General features: G+C 40.0%; 1 protein-coding gene across 1 annotated transcript in view; it reads right to left on the reverse strand.

The window, feature by feature from the left end:
- The window catches only part of LOC118336964 (leukocyte tyrosine kinase receptor-like), a 186,595-nt gene that overhangs the window by 128,245 nt on the left and 41,680 nt on the right, over positions 1-16,670 (reverse strand).

Below are 16,670 nucleotides of genomic sequence, written 5' to 3' on the forward strand. Positions count from 1 at the left end.
GAGGATTTGAGCGACTTTGATAAGTGCCAAATTGTGATGGTTACACAACTGGGTCAGAGCATCTCCAAAACTGCAGCAGTGATCCACCACCAGGGTGCCCGGGTGGTCATAATGTTATGGCTGATAAATATATATATATATATATATATATATATAAATGTATTTATATTATATATATAAATGTATACACACACACACACACACACAACAGTGACAATATCAGTTCTATACCACCACTTACCTCAAGTCACAGGCTCCCACTGTTTTGTGAAATCCATGAACAGTAAGCACAGATTTAGTCACTCCTTTGAGTAATATATCTAAAATCATCTACTAACACTTCTATTAGGCACCCAGGGCTGCAGCTACCTGGAAATACCAATTTTACTTACTGCATCACCAATAAGCACAATATCTTTATATTATATACAGTAAAACTGCTACAGCAAAGCATGTGACATTATAAAGCTATACATTCTGTCAAAAGGCAAAACACTCTGCCCACCACGCAGAGACCTGGGTTGAATTCCCGGCAGCATGGATGAGCATTCAAACGAACACAATAGGAGTCTTCGCAGGGGGGAAGCTATCGAAGCTCCTTGCTAGCACTTGAAAAGAAACGGGTGGGTGACAGGATGTGTATGTGTATGGGGTCCTCTGTAACCGAGCCGAGGGCTTCAGCACAGACCTTTAAAACATTTCTTTATGCAGTTGCTCACTTAGCAGTACTAGTGGTTGGCCGCTTACAAATAAGAGCCGAACTTTCTATGACCTGTATGTGAGTGTCTGAACCAAACACCACCTCTGTATCAAGTCAACTCAGTCTATGCCATTAGCTGTATTTGGCATAATATTCAACACTGCATCTTAAGTTTCATAAACACTAAATTAATCTTGAACCACGTTGTCAGTCTAATGTCAGTAATCAGAAAAGCATTATTGTCCATCAGAAATAAATTGAAATACATCTCTGACAACTCAGCTCACAAAAGTTTAGTCAAATTTCTTAGTTTGCAACACTTTTACACACAGACACGCACAAACACACTTGATGTTGAAGGAACGAGTACAGAGAATGAAATCTCACACTGTGAAAAATTGTTGCAGTAGGTGATTAACTGGTTTTACGAAAACGGTTTTGTTAGAAAAAAAAAAAATCCGTTAAAGAATATTTTGACTATTAAAACCAACTGCTGAGTGTCAATAGTCTATTACTGCTCATCAATAGGAATTAAGACAACAATTAACACCAAGAGTAAACCCTTACACAAAAGTCATAGTGTCTAAATGAAGTAGCTAATAAGAGTACATTTAATTTCAATATGTTTTTGTTTTCACCAAGCTAATTGGACCTTGTTAACTTAATCACTTAAATTTTTTAATAAACTCTGAAACCAAAATTTAAAATGGCTAAAAACTCAACTCAGAACATTACTACATATCTCTAAGCCTATAATGGACTCAAAACTCAAAGCCAGACCAACAAGAATTCACACCAACAGGGCCAAGAGCAGAAGGGTTTATTTGGTAAGCTAAACATGGCTAAGCATCAGCAACTACACTGAATATGGATAACATCAATCCACAAATATTGGTAACATTTTAAAGCTTCAAAGACCCTTGTCAAAGAGATTACTGCATTGTTCTGATAGTGTGAAGTTGGTATTTCAGAGCTGTCAGAGGCCACCTTTTCTCAGTCCAAGTCCAACAAGATTATTGCTACTCTTTTTGCAGTACTTCCACACGGTGTGTTAATAGAAAGTCAAACAGTAAACATTTCATTTCAACAGGAAGGTCATAAAAGCGCTCTCACTCGCCCAGAAACAACTCAAAACAAAGTCTGAAAGTGCGGTCAAAAAAATAAAAAATAAAACCTCATTAAAAGGAATGTACTAAAGGCTCACATACAGACTGGACACTGACAAAAGAAAAAAACTTCAGAGGCATGTTGAGGGTATAGGCGGGATCGGTTTGTGCAAGTTACACAGTCTCGCCTGGCAAGTAGGCTCAAGATCCAACAGCTGAGGGAAATATATAAAGAACTGGGACACGTACTGCCTTTGTAGTCGAGACAAAAAGGAATGAATACATAAATTAGTAGATCCTCTGAGCGGAAAAAGCACCCGAGTGTTCATGAAAAAAATAAAATAAAAATCCCTCTTGGCAACAGATATCTACCCAGTGAAACTAGAAATCATGAAGTCTGTGGGAAGGTAAATAAGATAGCTTGTTGATTACTCCCCAAGAGAATGCCGATAGTATCTCCTGGAGTCAATTCCTTAAAACTAGGATATTATCTGATTATGGAACATTACAGGGAGATGGTTGTAATAACTCCATTAAGGACTTTTTGCCCTCGTCTTTCTGATCCCTCTTACCACTTTACTTTCCTGTTTCTGGAGAAAAATTACTAATGTCTACGTGCTCCTGTGAAAAGCGTGCAGTGTGCATTTTGTGTGCATTCTTAATTAATTTACCCAGATTAGAATGAATGTGTTTGTGTTTGCATGTGCACAAGTGCATGAGAGCACCACAGCTCCACCTGTAGTTTTGTTTCTCTGTTGGTTTATGAGTATGTGTTATAGTGTAGGATGGCTGACAAGGGACTGGCTATAGACTGAGGGCCAGCCAGCCAGCGGCCTCTCCGCTATGTAAAGGGAGTTGATGGATCACAATCCACTGGGGGAAGTCAACACTTCCTTCCCCTGCCAACACCCCCTGCCCGGCCTGCTTGCAGGGAGAAATCCCATAGCGGCTCTCAACAAGGGGCTGGAAGCGCTATGCAAGGGCTGCAGCCAAGAACCACACACAGGGCAAACCAGGTAGAGTATCTGTCAGCTTGCATTTGCTGAGTGTAGCAGGCTGTACGCAATCTGTTCAAATGATAGAATGTGTGTCTATTACCTGCGTGTTTGCGAGGAGATACACAATGTAATGAGATCAGAGAAGAAAAAGGAAGCATAAAGTTGATATTAATATAATTTGGAAGTCCAGCTATATTTCCTGTAAGGTCTCTCTGATATGCTATGTAGAGAACAAACTATGGAGAAGTGAACATTCTTTTACACACCTGCACAGTTATGTCCTATTTTCAGTGTTAGAGGCTGAAGTCATTATAAAGTCAAGGTTATTGACAGAAACATGCTTAATATTGCAGGTGGTGTATAGAATGGATAAGGTACTCATGAAGAAAACAACCTTACCTTCTTTCCCTGCTTTGATAATATAACATCGTTTAAAGAACAAGAAACCAGAGGCATAATGTTAACATCAAGCTCTGCCTCATGACACCAAAAACCACAAACTCTGGCGAAACCACTAGAGGCTGCAGTTGTTACATGCCGGTTAATAATGAGCCGTGGTGGTCAGCGGATCAACATTCTTTACTCTGCAGGCTCAGCCACCATCTGGCCTCTGTAGCCAAGAAAACACAGTGTCATATCCAGGCATCAGAATGCAGACAGGTAAGGGAAGCTTACAAGTCACGAGCAGTAAACAGCACAATTTTTTTCCATGTAGACTGAGAAAGTTAAAGGAGTGACAGTGGAGTGTGAGTGCAAAATTTCAAAGTATACAGCTGAAACGTGACAAGAATCCACTAGATCTTGTGTCTCAGTCCTCTAACTGTTACAAACACTGGTGCCAGGAGAGTGGGAGTGAGCAAACAAACACTGACAAATCCATGAACAGTCCTTCTGTGACACATCTTAACAGTTCTTTTTTGTTGTGATATCACAGCAATATTTAATGTGTACATATTAAAGAAGTAACTAGTTGGCATTCAGTAGAGTGTATACCTCTGGCAATGCCGTCCAACTAAACGATATGCCAGTTGCAGTTCTCACCTTAGGGTTTATCGTTTCTTTTCATGCCCCATTACAGTATTGTTTACATCAGTACATGAACACATGAACTGAGAAAGGACATCAGATATGTATGCTAACCAAACATTTTAGCAGAGTATAGTGACACTACATGGCCAATAATCGAAGAATTTGTATGTAATTTCTTCTTTACCGTGACTTACACTTTAGCAAAGGTTTGTAAAAATACAACTTTAACTGCAAACCTTCAAAGACAAAATGAGGTGAGAACAAAACACAAAACTAGATGAGTTTACTTTGACTTTTGACTTTAATTGCAAAATAAAATGACACAGTAGCATAACCTCAGAACAAGATGTTGCCATTTCTCTATTGTCTTAATTAGTCAGCTTACTGGTCTCTATTATGAAAATGTGATTTAATTTAGTCCACAACAAGTCCCATTACTATTGCGCCAGCTGTGCTTGAAATGTGCACAAAAAGTGAGTTTCTGTTGATACGGATGTGATACTAATCGAGTTCAACCCTGAGGTTCCACATTAGTCTGACTTGATATCAGCCTGGTATTTGAGTTACAATTGTTGTCTTCGGGCACTTGTGCTTGTAAAGCTGTCAACGCTTTCATTACAAAGCTCGCAGTTTGAAGGAAGCCCAACAACACCGTTCCAGGGGGTGTGAGAGTGCTAATACCACACAGACTCCTGCAGGCACTTGCTGGTGCTAAGAAAGACAGTGAGGAGACTGTGGTAATTTAAAGCTGTCCTCCGTCACAGAATGAAACCAAGTGCAAGAGTGCTCAGTCATGCTCAACAGGTCCCTCTGTTTATTATCAGATGGCAGCCATCACTTCACGCTATGGGTGAAACATTCCCTTCCGCATATAAACACATGGGGCGTCAAGCTGAGAGAGTTGTGTGGGCTTGAGGCATGCATGAACAGACACACATTAACGCTCACACACTAACACAAATCCTGCTTTTTTCTTACACTTCATGTACACTCAATTTCTTTTACTGGAACACATACATCTTCCAGGAGGAGACTTCCAGGAGGAGTAAACAGTAAACACTCACATCCTCAGCTCTTCAGAGAGTGGCAGATTGGTTGAGAGGTCATATGTCTGTGCCTGTGTTTGCACACAAAGATTGGTTGTGATGATGCACTGCATTATTTAAGGACTGGACTGCCCCACAAATGCGTACAGGCAAACTCCAACACATCAGCAGATTCAGTGAGCCCGCTTTCAATTAAAATAAGATAAAAGGCTCTTAAAATACATACATACACAAATGCATTCACTTCAAAATGCTCACCCACCCATTTGTGCATGCATAGAAGCTCAAAGAACCCTCACAAAAACACATACACACACACACAGCAAAAGCTAATTTAATTAGCTATCCTGCCAAACAGGCGCTTCTTTTAATTACTTGTGGCTGCACCCAGCAAAGTCTCTCACAGCTTGCAGAATAAGAAACTCACCATGGATTTCTTTAACTAATGACTGTGGCATATATGTCGACTATAATGGAACATTGTTAAAGAATAAGACCAGTCAAAAGCTGCCTACATCCTTCCAGACAATTTGGTTCTAGAGATATAGAAAGTAAAAACAAAGCACACAAATCCACCATTTCCTCTGAGTGAAGCTGGATTAGAACACACTCCTTTCTGTGCTGGAGAGTTTTTAGTGAGCCAGCTCTTGTGTTAATGGATCACAGAAATGAGCAGATATGAGTAATAAAACAGCAGGGATACAGGCGAGTAGAAATCAAAAAACTATCCGTTTTGTCATCAAGCACTGTAACACAAGCCGGCCCAATTACAGACACAAACAGGTTCCACATGATATGCCAGAATGAACAATGATTACAGTTTGACTGGCAAAGACAGTTTAATATACAGATTCCCCGTTCCCTGTTAGGGCCAGCCACTGCTGCACTTAGTGTGACTGATCTTTCACCAGCGCACATAAAACAGCAACTTTGTACAGTTGAGATGAAAGAGTTAAGAAGCTGTTGACTGAAATGAACCCAAAACTTACTGCACGCTGCACAATAATATATAATTTATAGATGATTGCATATGTGCTGTTCAGAGAGCTGCTGAGCTGAGGATGGCAAAAGATGTAAAAGATTGTAGAACAGAAGAGCAGCAGTTTTAGTTTAATGCCTGATTGGCATGTTTATGAATTGTAAGGAATCACCTTCAAATCTATGCTGATTAACATAGATAAAGCTCTGTGCTTATGCAAGCATAATTAATATGACATGTGTCTACACAGTATAGGACAGGGGAGGAGAAGCACTGCCCAGAGCTACAAAGAGTTCATCAACATGGCTCATAAACAAGGCATTGGGCCTTTTTGTAATATATTCTGTCTTTACAGGAGGCTATATATTTCTTTATACACTAGCAGTGAGCCAAGCCTAGCCCTGGAGGCCTAAATCCATCTGTGTTGCTCTCCTTTTTAATGTGCTCCTCTGAGAGCCACTCATCCCTCTCTCCCTCTCTGCATCTTTGCTGCTGTCGGTCCATTTCTGTTTGTGGGAAATGGAGAATGTGATCGCTATGGTAACCAAGCCTACGTCCCCTGACATGGACACTGTTGGGCTGCAACCAGCAATAACAATTCAACCCATCCACAAAGCCCAGAGTGCACTGAAGGGCAAAGGTCAGATCGCATGTAAAAAGTGGACAATCCCACCACTTTAGTGGTATCTCATTGTGATTTCTATTCTATAAATGTTCTTTAACCTCCAAGCCCTGATGCAAAACAGCCAGGGCTAAAGCAATCTAGCTGTGCAAATACGGAGAACAATAAAGCTGTTTATAAATATCAGCAAATATAAAGTATTATTTCCCCCAGAGGTTTATGTGCTGCATTTGATTGGTGGGCCACTTTTTTTCTATTGCTGTGGACGCAGAACAATTCCTCTGCTGAGTCGTTTCTGGCAAATAGAGAAAGATGTTAATTTATTTGAAATACCCGAGCCCAGGAAGAGTCAAAGCAGGAGTGGTTTTTGTGTGAAGAAAAACACAGGTCCTTGATGTGAGAGATCTGTTCAAGAGTGAATTTGATACTCGCTACTCTATTTCTTCAATTTTCCACATATTCACAGGTACGAGCATCTCACAGCGTCTTATTTCTACATAAACACAACCATCCCCCCCCCCGTTTATGCTAGAGAGAAACATGTAAATTACTCTTCAATTTAAATTGCTGCCATAATAGCGTCAATTGTTTCTTTGCCTGTTTCTCCAGCTGATGCAACATAACATGCCCACCACAATGTGTCTGTAATATAATCAATATAATAAATCCACTACACTGAGCCAATATTTTTTTCCTAGGGTGGTGAAGTCAGGATCTACTCTACTCTGCCTCTGACAGGCTAGTACTTGTTGCCTTCATTAGTTTTGGTTGGTTAGGGTTGCATGAGGAGAGAGAGAGAGAGAGCGAGAGCGGGAGAGAGACACTGGCTAAGCTAAAAAAAGTTGTGGTAAGGCAATCAGAGGCAGAGTTGGGCGAGTCATGATTTCGATGATTTGGAGAGAAGAATCACAGTGATTAAGGACTAGAAATCTTCCACGGTCAAACATTTCAGACCCCTGAAGTCTTCCCCTAGGGTCATCGTGAAATAGTTGTAGTTTGCATACCTAGGTGGTCATTAAAAGCACAGCTTCACTAATGCACATAAAAGAGAATTAATTTATCTTTAAGTGGCTAAAAGAGAGTGAAAAGCAACTTTTCCATCCAATCTTTTTTGGCTCTCCTGCCTGCTGTTTTTGGAATGATACTGTATTCTTGATTGCAGGCGCTATTACACCTTTGGCTTGGGGCAGTAGCTCAGCTTGGCTTCAGACACAGACTGGCAGAGGAAATGCAACTAGCAGGGCATAGGTCTCTTCTCTCCCTTTGGCATCAAAACCTGTGGTATTTCCAAACAGTTACACTGTCAGTCTGGCATTTAACACAGCAGTTGATGGACACTAATAGGGGCTTGGCTGCTCCACTATTACCCTAAAGAGAACTCTTGTCAGCTACTATGTGATCAGTTGCCTGATCAAGGGTGTGCAACTACATGCCTGATTCATCCAAGAGGTCTTAAGGCACATCTGTAACACAGCTATTTTATCTTACTTGTAAGCATGATTAACATTTGCATGGAATCTGCAACATTATGTCAAACTAAAAAATAAACCAAAATATTCTTTGGCAGCACTCAATATGAACATAAGCAAATATTGGTTTTACACATTGCACGGTTACTAGGGGTGCCAGTTAGTTCATGGTCTACCAATATTTTTGATATGTTTGTTAGTCAGTATTTTAAGTTAGTCAACCACACACAGGACTTAAGCAAAGAGCATAATTCAACACAATGCTCATATCTCAAACCTTCAAGAACACACATACCCAAAAGCAAAACATACAGTATAGGCCGATTTACAATCAAACACCACCACAGTTATCTCTCAATTCAATTTGTATGCACAGTGCAGGCAAAAAAACATGTTCATCCCCGAAAATCCCAAAATACATTCTAAATCTAAACCCCCAAAACATTATTCACTTTCAGTTCAACAGTCAGTTCAGTTCAATAACGTTGCTAAAAGAAAAAGAAAACAAAATAAGGAAACAAAAATATATTTCTTACAGATTTGACTGGAGTCCAGTTAAGTCCCGTCACTTGATTTACAGCTGCTGCAGCAATAACTACTAAACAGAAAGTCTGTAGAACTCTTGAGTGAAGGAATAACAGGGGTGGGTGTGTAAGTGAAAATATAATAACTACATTACAAAATTGTTGGTTTTATGCTTTTCATGGGATTTGTTGACAATAATAAATATATAACTCTAAACAATATAGAACATCAGCAGCTTTAACATTATATAACATAATATTAAATCTGGTCGTATAATACATTGTAATACAGACAAAACTCAGAAATGAACTATTGTTCCACTGTAGCAGCACTGGCACAGATCGTGCCTACAACCTCAATAGAACAGTGATTGCACAACACAGTAGTATATGCAATTAGAGTGCAGTGGGTGACTGGACCAAGTAAATGCAGTTGGGAAGAAAGAAATTCAGTGAAATACTGAAAAATACATGTTTAAATGGGATTGCCAAGGATTAGGACCTGAGACTTCTGGCAGAGAGGACGTCTGCTTCACCAACTGAGCTGAACTGAAAAGTGTTGCAGTAATCAGTCTCATACAAACTTCACTGCTATTCTGCAATAACACCTGCAGAGTAACTTTTTCAAGTTGTTGGGACTAACTGACAACTACCTTCCTGACAGATTGATTTGTAGCTTCTGGCTGCAGCTAAAAATGGACAAACCCACACACACTTCCTCAGCCACAGTAAAGTGATGGCTTCAGATTGTTCAGGGAATTCAGCAACTTCAGATTTTGCTCATTGCTCACAGTGTTGTGAACTGCGTTATTGTGTAAAACGCCCATAATGTTTCTGCAGGAGGCTGATGGCGTAGTTGATCAATACCAGTGACTCGCTGATTACTTGGCCATTTTCTGAGATGTGTGGCTTTAAACCCACCATCTCCCCGTCCACAAAACTTTGCCAACAAATGAAATTTTAAGATGAAAGATTGCTTCATGGTAAAACTTTAACAAACACCCAGCATCAAGAAAATGCAGTTTTCCAGTCAATCGTTACAGCAGTCTGTATGACTGATGAGCATCACTTCAAATGGAAAGAAGGATCTAATCAGTGAAATAAGCTGTGTTTGGCTGGAATTAAATCTTGAGGATGACTAAGAGTCAGTGCCCTAGTGCTGGGGGGGCAACAGGCTACCTGAGCCTACAGGATCCAGGCACGGTGATTCAGCAGGAAAGTCAAACAGAAAGGGTTGCAGGAACAATGTTTATAAGACCTTTACTTACATACAGAATGTGCTCCACATGCTCAATAGTAGTTTGTCCTTTTATTTTAAAGCTACATACCTCGGAACTGGCATGGAGTAAAACAGAGTTTGATCTCAAAATGTAGGTGTCTCTTTTGACCAGACATTGACTCCTCGCAAGCATGTGAAGCTTTTGATTCATTGCTGTATTTTAACAGCTGAAGAACATTGCTAAACTTGTAATAATGAGATGGAGGTGACCAGTAACACATTTCATCCTCTGTAGATCATTTTATAACTCTTCTCTCTTGGCTGGGAAACATCTCCAGATTGCTTTCAAGTAGTCCAGAATGTCACAGGTTTTCACCAGGTCCTCTGAAAGGTCTCATATGAAACCAATCTTGATGTCTTCACACCGGCACCCTCTTAAATTCAGAATCCAATTTTAAATCTGTTTGATCACTCATGTCTTTCGATCAGGGCTTCTCCACTTTGGAGACTGTACCTTTGAGGTTGTGGCTTCTGAACTTTAGACTTTAGATTTATCAACCCCTTTTAAAAAGCAGTTGTGAAACAGTGTCTGTTATTTAAATGTGTTGTTTTTATCTGTTATTGTAAATATATGAAACATATAAAGTAGGAGAATGCATAGAACATACAGTATCAATATGGTAGTCATGGAAATGTGATTGCTAAAGGGAAAGTGCAACTTATACAGTATATTCTTCACTTTATGTTTCCATTACCATCTGAGTCATTCTTAGGAATCAAACTAAAAGTGATCCTAGGACTAAAAACACTCTTACCTCAGAGTACAACTTGATATATTAATGCACTTCCATAATGGGATAATGGGCACATATATTTCATATGGGCTTTTTCTGGCACTGACAACACACTGACCCAGCAAGAGAAAGACAACTCCTAAGTAGCAATTGTGATGACGGTATTGTAGTTTTCTGATCCGTCTGATTTTCTGTCTGAGGTATTAGACAGTGAAATAGACAGAAATATAATTTTAAATGTGCAGAAAATAGCACAATGTGTATCTGTAAATATAGAAAACTAAGTTATGCAGGCTATGAATGCAAAAATATGGCACCAAAATTAAACTGTCAAGCCGAGGGGAGCTGCAAATTCAGGTCAACTCTCTTTAGGTTCATTACAATGAATAACCCACCAACATTGTTTTCACATTGTCATATGATAGTGTTATTTTTTTTTTGTGGCTTTAATTGATAGTGACAGCTGGAGACAGACGGGAAAGGGGGGCAGAGAGAGGGGATGACACGCAGCAGAGGGCCGCAGGTCAGATTCAAACCCTGGGCCGCTGCAGCAAGGACATGGGGCGCCAGCTCTACCAGGTGAGCTAACCGGGTGCCATGATACAGTGTTATTTTAAAAAATATCTATGCTATCAAGTAACGTAACTACCTCTGTTTTATTACGTCAAAGATGCTTACAAAGTTAACTTGAAAAAGTTAAAGTTAATTCTTTAATTTGCTGGATTGCATGTAGTTTTAAAATAAGAAAATCCACAACTTTCTTTTAAGGTCACAATGGCCAGCTCAGGGAATGCCAAACTGGCTGCGTGGGTAATTCATTTTTACAGGGCCATCATGGCCACACAGCGGGGCATCCATGGAAATGGCTGTTTGGCTGTGGTAAAATTCCAGCACTGAAAGCAGAAAGGATCTTGACTCAGCTTCATCCTTAAATTGTTTTATAATACCTATGACAGTGCTGCATGCTGACGTTGGAAACCATCTGTGGGCTGTAGTGCATCTCTACATGGAGAATATGAAAACTTCTCTTCCACAGTCCAATCCCCCCTTCAATGAGACCCTGTTAACTTATGTGCCTTCACAAATTAGTTACTTCTGTCATGTCACCCACTCTTGGAAAATAGAAACAATATTAATACAACTTTTAATTAAGGTAATTTTGATTGTGGAAATGAATCTGCAAATCATCTGAGTCACACTGATTTATTACTGCTGAAAGTATTGGTTGTGATAAATTTATGGTATCTTTTGATAATCTTTCATTAGTCATCAATGAACAGCTCTCTCCCTACTGAACGTCACTGCCTCCTAACAGGTAGGAGCTCATAGAGAACTCTAAATATTGGCCAAAACAGGATTCATTTCCTAAGTTAAAATGCTTTTAGTCCTAAATCTAGTAGTTTTAGTAGTAGGAGGACCACAAAAAGGGTCACATCTTTAAAATGTCCTATTCTGAGATGCTGATTCAAAACATGCTAAATATATGGCTTGATCAATGATTCCTTTTTGGTTTAATTTCTTTTCTTTCTTTGATTAGGTATTCTTCGGAGCCTCTCTATTTCCCTAAATGTCAGATGTAAGTAGGGCACCGTTATCTGCCAAAGATGTCTTCACTCTCAATCACTGTCTTATACTCTATATCCTTCTTATTTCTGGCATCCATCTTTCTCTATGCCACACATCTTCAAATCTCTCTCTTTCTAATCTCTTTTTACTCCATCAGTGCCTGTGACAATTTTTCCTACTCTCTTTTCTCATCTTGTGTCTATTTCTATGGCTATACCTCATTTGTCTCTTACTCCCTCTTATTTCAACGCCTGCTATTTCGCTCCATCTCCCAGAGCCTCCAATCTCTGTTTGTGTCCAATCTCTTGTTGCATCATTACCAGCCCCACTTTTCTCTCACTCTTTCTCACTCTCTCTCACTCCATCTCTCACTCTCTCGCTCCCTCTCCTTGTCCCACAGAACTTATGTTTCTGTCACTGCTGGCTGTCTTGTCGATCTCTACTTCTCTTCCCACCCTCTTACTTCCATTTGTTTCCTTTCACTAGTGTTAACCAACCCAGCACTGTGGACAGCCCTTGCTGTGTCTCTGCCTTTGAAGAAAGTGGAAAAAAGATTGAAATCGAAGAAACAGTGTTGCAAGATGGAAAAAAAGGTGCTCACTAGCAAAAATGTTTGACATCTCTGTATGGTTGCCCGATAGAGTGGTTGGCGACCAGTGCTAGGCGGAACGCATTATAAAGTAACACGTTACTGTGATTCTGCTACTTTTGGTGGTAACTAGTAATGTTACAAATTATGTTTTCAAATGAATTAATGCAATTACCGAGATTTAAATAGGATTGTTACTCGTTACTTTTGTCTTACCTGACAATAGTGGACAACTGCAGAAGACAGCAGACAAATGCAGCACATCCAAGCATATTTGATTTTCTGGTTTATGATCTAACGTCACCTGTGTGGCTCGTCTTCTACTGAATTCTCGTGTCTAACTATAAGTAACATAACAATAAGTAACATATCATACCAATAATTGTAGCTTATAGGTAGGTGGCTGCCCTCTGGTTGTCGGGAGTATTTATAACTAGATACAGTTTTCTTGTTCGACTGCAACGCTAAAATAATATAGCTGACAGCAGTGTGAATTAATAAGAGAAGTGGAGCATACATTTTAAAGTAACGCAAAAGTTACTTTCCCTAGCAAATAATGACTTTTATGTGCAGTATTTGTTAAAGTAATTCAATTACTTTTACGAGAACTCACTAGTAACTGTATCTAATTTCTACTGGTCTAAAAGTGGTTTAGGCCTGCTGCTCTTGCAGACTTCCATTCTCCCAGTGCTGGTTTTGGTTTTCATCATATTAACAATCATAACTCAGGTACTTAATTTTTTTTTTTAAACTCATGACACTCATGCTTTTGTTCATTTCAATGTCAGTTACAAACCTCTTTTAACAAGATCTACATTATGCTCTTCTGCCTTAAGGCATGTATCCTAAGAACAGGCAACATTGTACTTAGTCAACATCCTTGAGCCCAGGGCGAGCAGACATGGACCTCTCACCCACTGCATGCTCTTTGCAATGTTTGCACCAAATCATCCCTGAGGCGTTATTCCCACAAGGTGCATTCATCATGCAGCATACAACTTTGAACTTGCCTGGTGCTTTTGCCTTCAACTTTCCGACCCCATTCTCACTACCAACAATTCACTGACAATCCTGCCTGTAGTGTTGAGAAGGAGACTTTTCCCCCACTTGCTCTCCATCTAATTAGTGTCAATGCTCAATTCCTCTTTTCCTCAACACGGCACTCACTCTCTTCCCACCCACCATCAAAGCTCTCAGTACAATTAAGCGTGTAAAGCGAGGCCAGGAGGGAAGGAAAAAGGAAAAATAAAAGGCAGACGTGCCATCTTTGAAGTGCAAAGTGAGATGGGGCAGGTAACTCTCGTGTGGGAGATTTGCCAGGTTTGCAACACTGCTGGCGAGTGGAGAACATGTACTCTACTACAGTCTTAAAGCATCTCTCCTGATGTTTTATGCTTCACCTTATGCATGCAAAAACAGTGTGCAGAAGTAGAAATTTGAGTTGTGCTGAGTTGTCAGTGCAATTTATGTTTAAAGTGTAATCTGTAGCTGTAGATAAGTGGGGATAATTACTGCTGAGACTATCAGGAGACAGCAGGATAAACACCTGTTGAAAGCTCTATCAAATGACAGACTGGTCTTTGATTTCTTGAACTCTCCCCACTTGAAAAAAACACAGGACACACCACCCTCAGAGAGAACAAACTATAAAGGCACAGGTACCTTCTGTTTCTCTGTGGGCAGTGGAAATGTAAAAACAAAACTACAATCTAACTTGGAGAGCAGACCAAAAACAGTCCAGTGAGGAAAACCCCTTTAGAAAGTCATGAAAAATGCAATACACAGCTAGAGGGAACTCGGGATCATGACTCGGGTGAAAGTAACAGAAAGAAAACGAGCAGGGGAGTGACAGAGGAGAGAAACAAGGGGAGAAGGGCAGCAAGACAGATAACAGGTTCGAGAATACCCTGCAATTTTAGAAATCTCACACACACTTCCGCACATACTCACATGGAGTAGGGTACTGGCTTTGGAGTGCATCAAAGTGAACAATGAACTGGCATTCTGTTGGGGTAATATTCAACCTAAGAGGTCATCTCTGGAGGACCACCACAGAATCCCAGAAATGGATGACACTAGTAAACCAGTGGATATTTTCTGTGTATAGGGCTGAGTAGGTATCAATAAATACCTCATCATTCAGAACCCAATTTCGGGCATCAATAAGCAGGCAGGAAAAACGCTATGTTTACTCCCAGAGATGGAGTTGTGTCATTGTTTTGTTTTTTATTCACCACCACCTGCTTATCAGCACAGATACCTAGGTGAACATTGTGCACTGTTGCTTTTCAGCCAGTGCAGCTAACCTGTTCCTGCCCGTCGGTGAGTCAGTTCACCACATTTTCCACTGGGACATTAGCCTCAGCACATCCTTTCTCCGGAACCGTGGGGATGGATAACCTCGAGCTGAGGCAGGAAGCATTTCTGACAGCAAACATGGCGTTGCTTACAGACTCTTTAGCACAGAGAAAGTAAGAAGTCTCACTCTGTCACCATTTTTACAGTACGTTCCTTTTTACAGTTATTTATTTTTACAAAGTCTAATACTGTACAGTTGCTTCATTTTAGTCCAGTATCCAGGTTGAGTAAAGTGCAGTAAAAACACTCTCTCCAGCTGCTCCCAGGTCTTTATACAGCTTCCTCCTTTGAAGTGAGTAATTGTAATGGAATGTGTATTGAATTTTCTTTTGTGAAAATGGATTTCATGTAATTAGTATAGAAAAAAGTCCAGTTTAGGAACCAATATCAAAGTCAAGGTCGAACTTTCTGAACGAATCCTACCCGATTGTGTGTGCATCTCTAACTGCAACACTGCTGCTGAACACCCATATGTTTAATGCAAGAGGAAGAACGGTATAGAAAGAATACACAGAGTAGCGTAAGACACTAATCAGGAGTTCTGTGAACCAACTCTCAGGGTTTCCGTAAATCACTGAGGTGGACACAGTTCTGCTTTAAATGTGTGAATTTAACGTCACATTTGTGTGCATATATTTTCCATAGATATAACTGGCATATAACAGTGTGTTTCTGTATGCTACTGCTTCAGTCATTGCAGTGGAACTAATGGAAGTCAATGACCCTGCCAGAATGAATGACAGATAGAGAGAGGGAGACTGGTGAGAGATGGAGAAGACAGAAAGATACAGAAACTGTAACAGTCTCAGCTAAGCTGCATAATGTGTGTGTGGGAGGCAAAAGTGTAAATAGGGTTACATGTGGGTCTGTGATTGTGAGAAATCTTCAAATCACTGTTAATATATTGTTTCTTTCTCTCTTCTTTTCTGGAGCTAAATAAAAAATCTTCCATGCAATGGAACAAAAAATGGCCCTGTCCCCCAACCGCTTGATTCGCAACAGGATTGCTAAACTGAGAATACTGCCAATTTATGAAAAATGAACACAAGCACAGGAACTCTTTGGATGTCTGGAGCTGAAGCCTGGTTAGTGATCCATAAAATCAATCCTTAAGAGAGGCAGGCTTGGTATCAAAGCGGCACCTACTGACACAGTGAATTGGTCACACTACAAAAGACTGACTTTATGCCAAGAGGTTACGCCGTGAGGAATCAAACACTTGTTGCAGCATTTAACAACAATCAAGCACTCTTCATGTACTGTTCAAACACAAAAATATCCAAAAATAGTTATTTAATTTCAGAGCAGTTAAGTGGATAATAGCCACCCCGTGTATTACAAGCTCCATTATGAGAAACTAATTAGCTAAATGTGCTAAATTACTCACAAAAAGGTGAGTACATACTAACCATGCTTCACCGTATTGATTTGTTTTAATGACCGTTTTCTTTGACAGCACTAATAAACACAAGGGTTGCTAGTTTAGCGGCGGTAAAAACTGTATTAAACACATTATTTAGTTATTCAGTAAATAATATTTTTCACACGACAAGAGAGAAGAGTTTTTTCATGGTTTTGTCTGTTTTAATAGCACTGTGCTCCACCAAGTGGTGAACACATGCGTTTGGTGTGTAGCTTCGTACTGAGGGAATAACCTCATCAAAACACATC

This window comes from Morone saxatilis, unplaced genomic scaffold (assembly GCF_004916995.1).
Source record: "Morone saxatilis isolate NCDOM2014 unplaced genomic scaffold, NCSU_SB_2.0 Contig3, whole genome shotgun sequence".
NCBI classification, from domain to species: Eukaryota; Metazoa; Chordata; class Actinopteri; family Moronidae; genus Morone; species Morone saxatilis.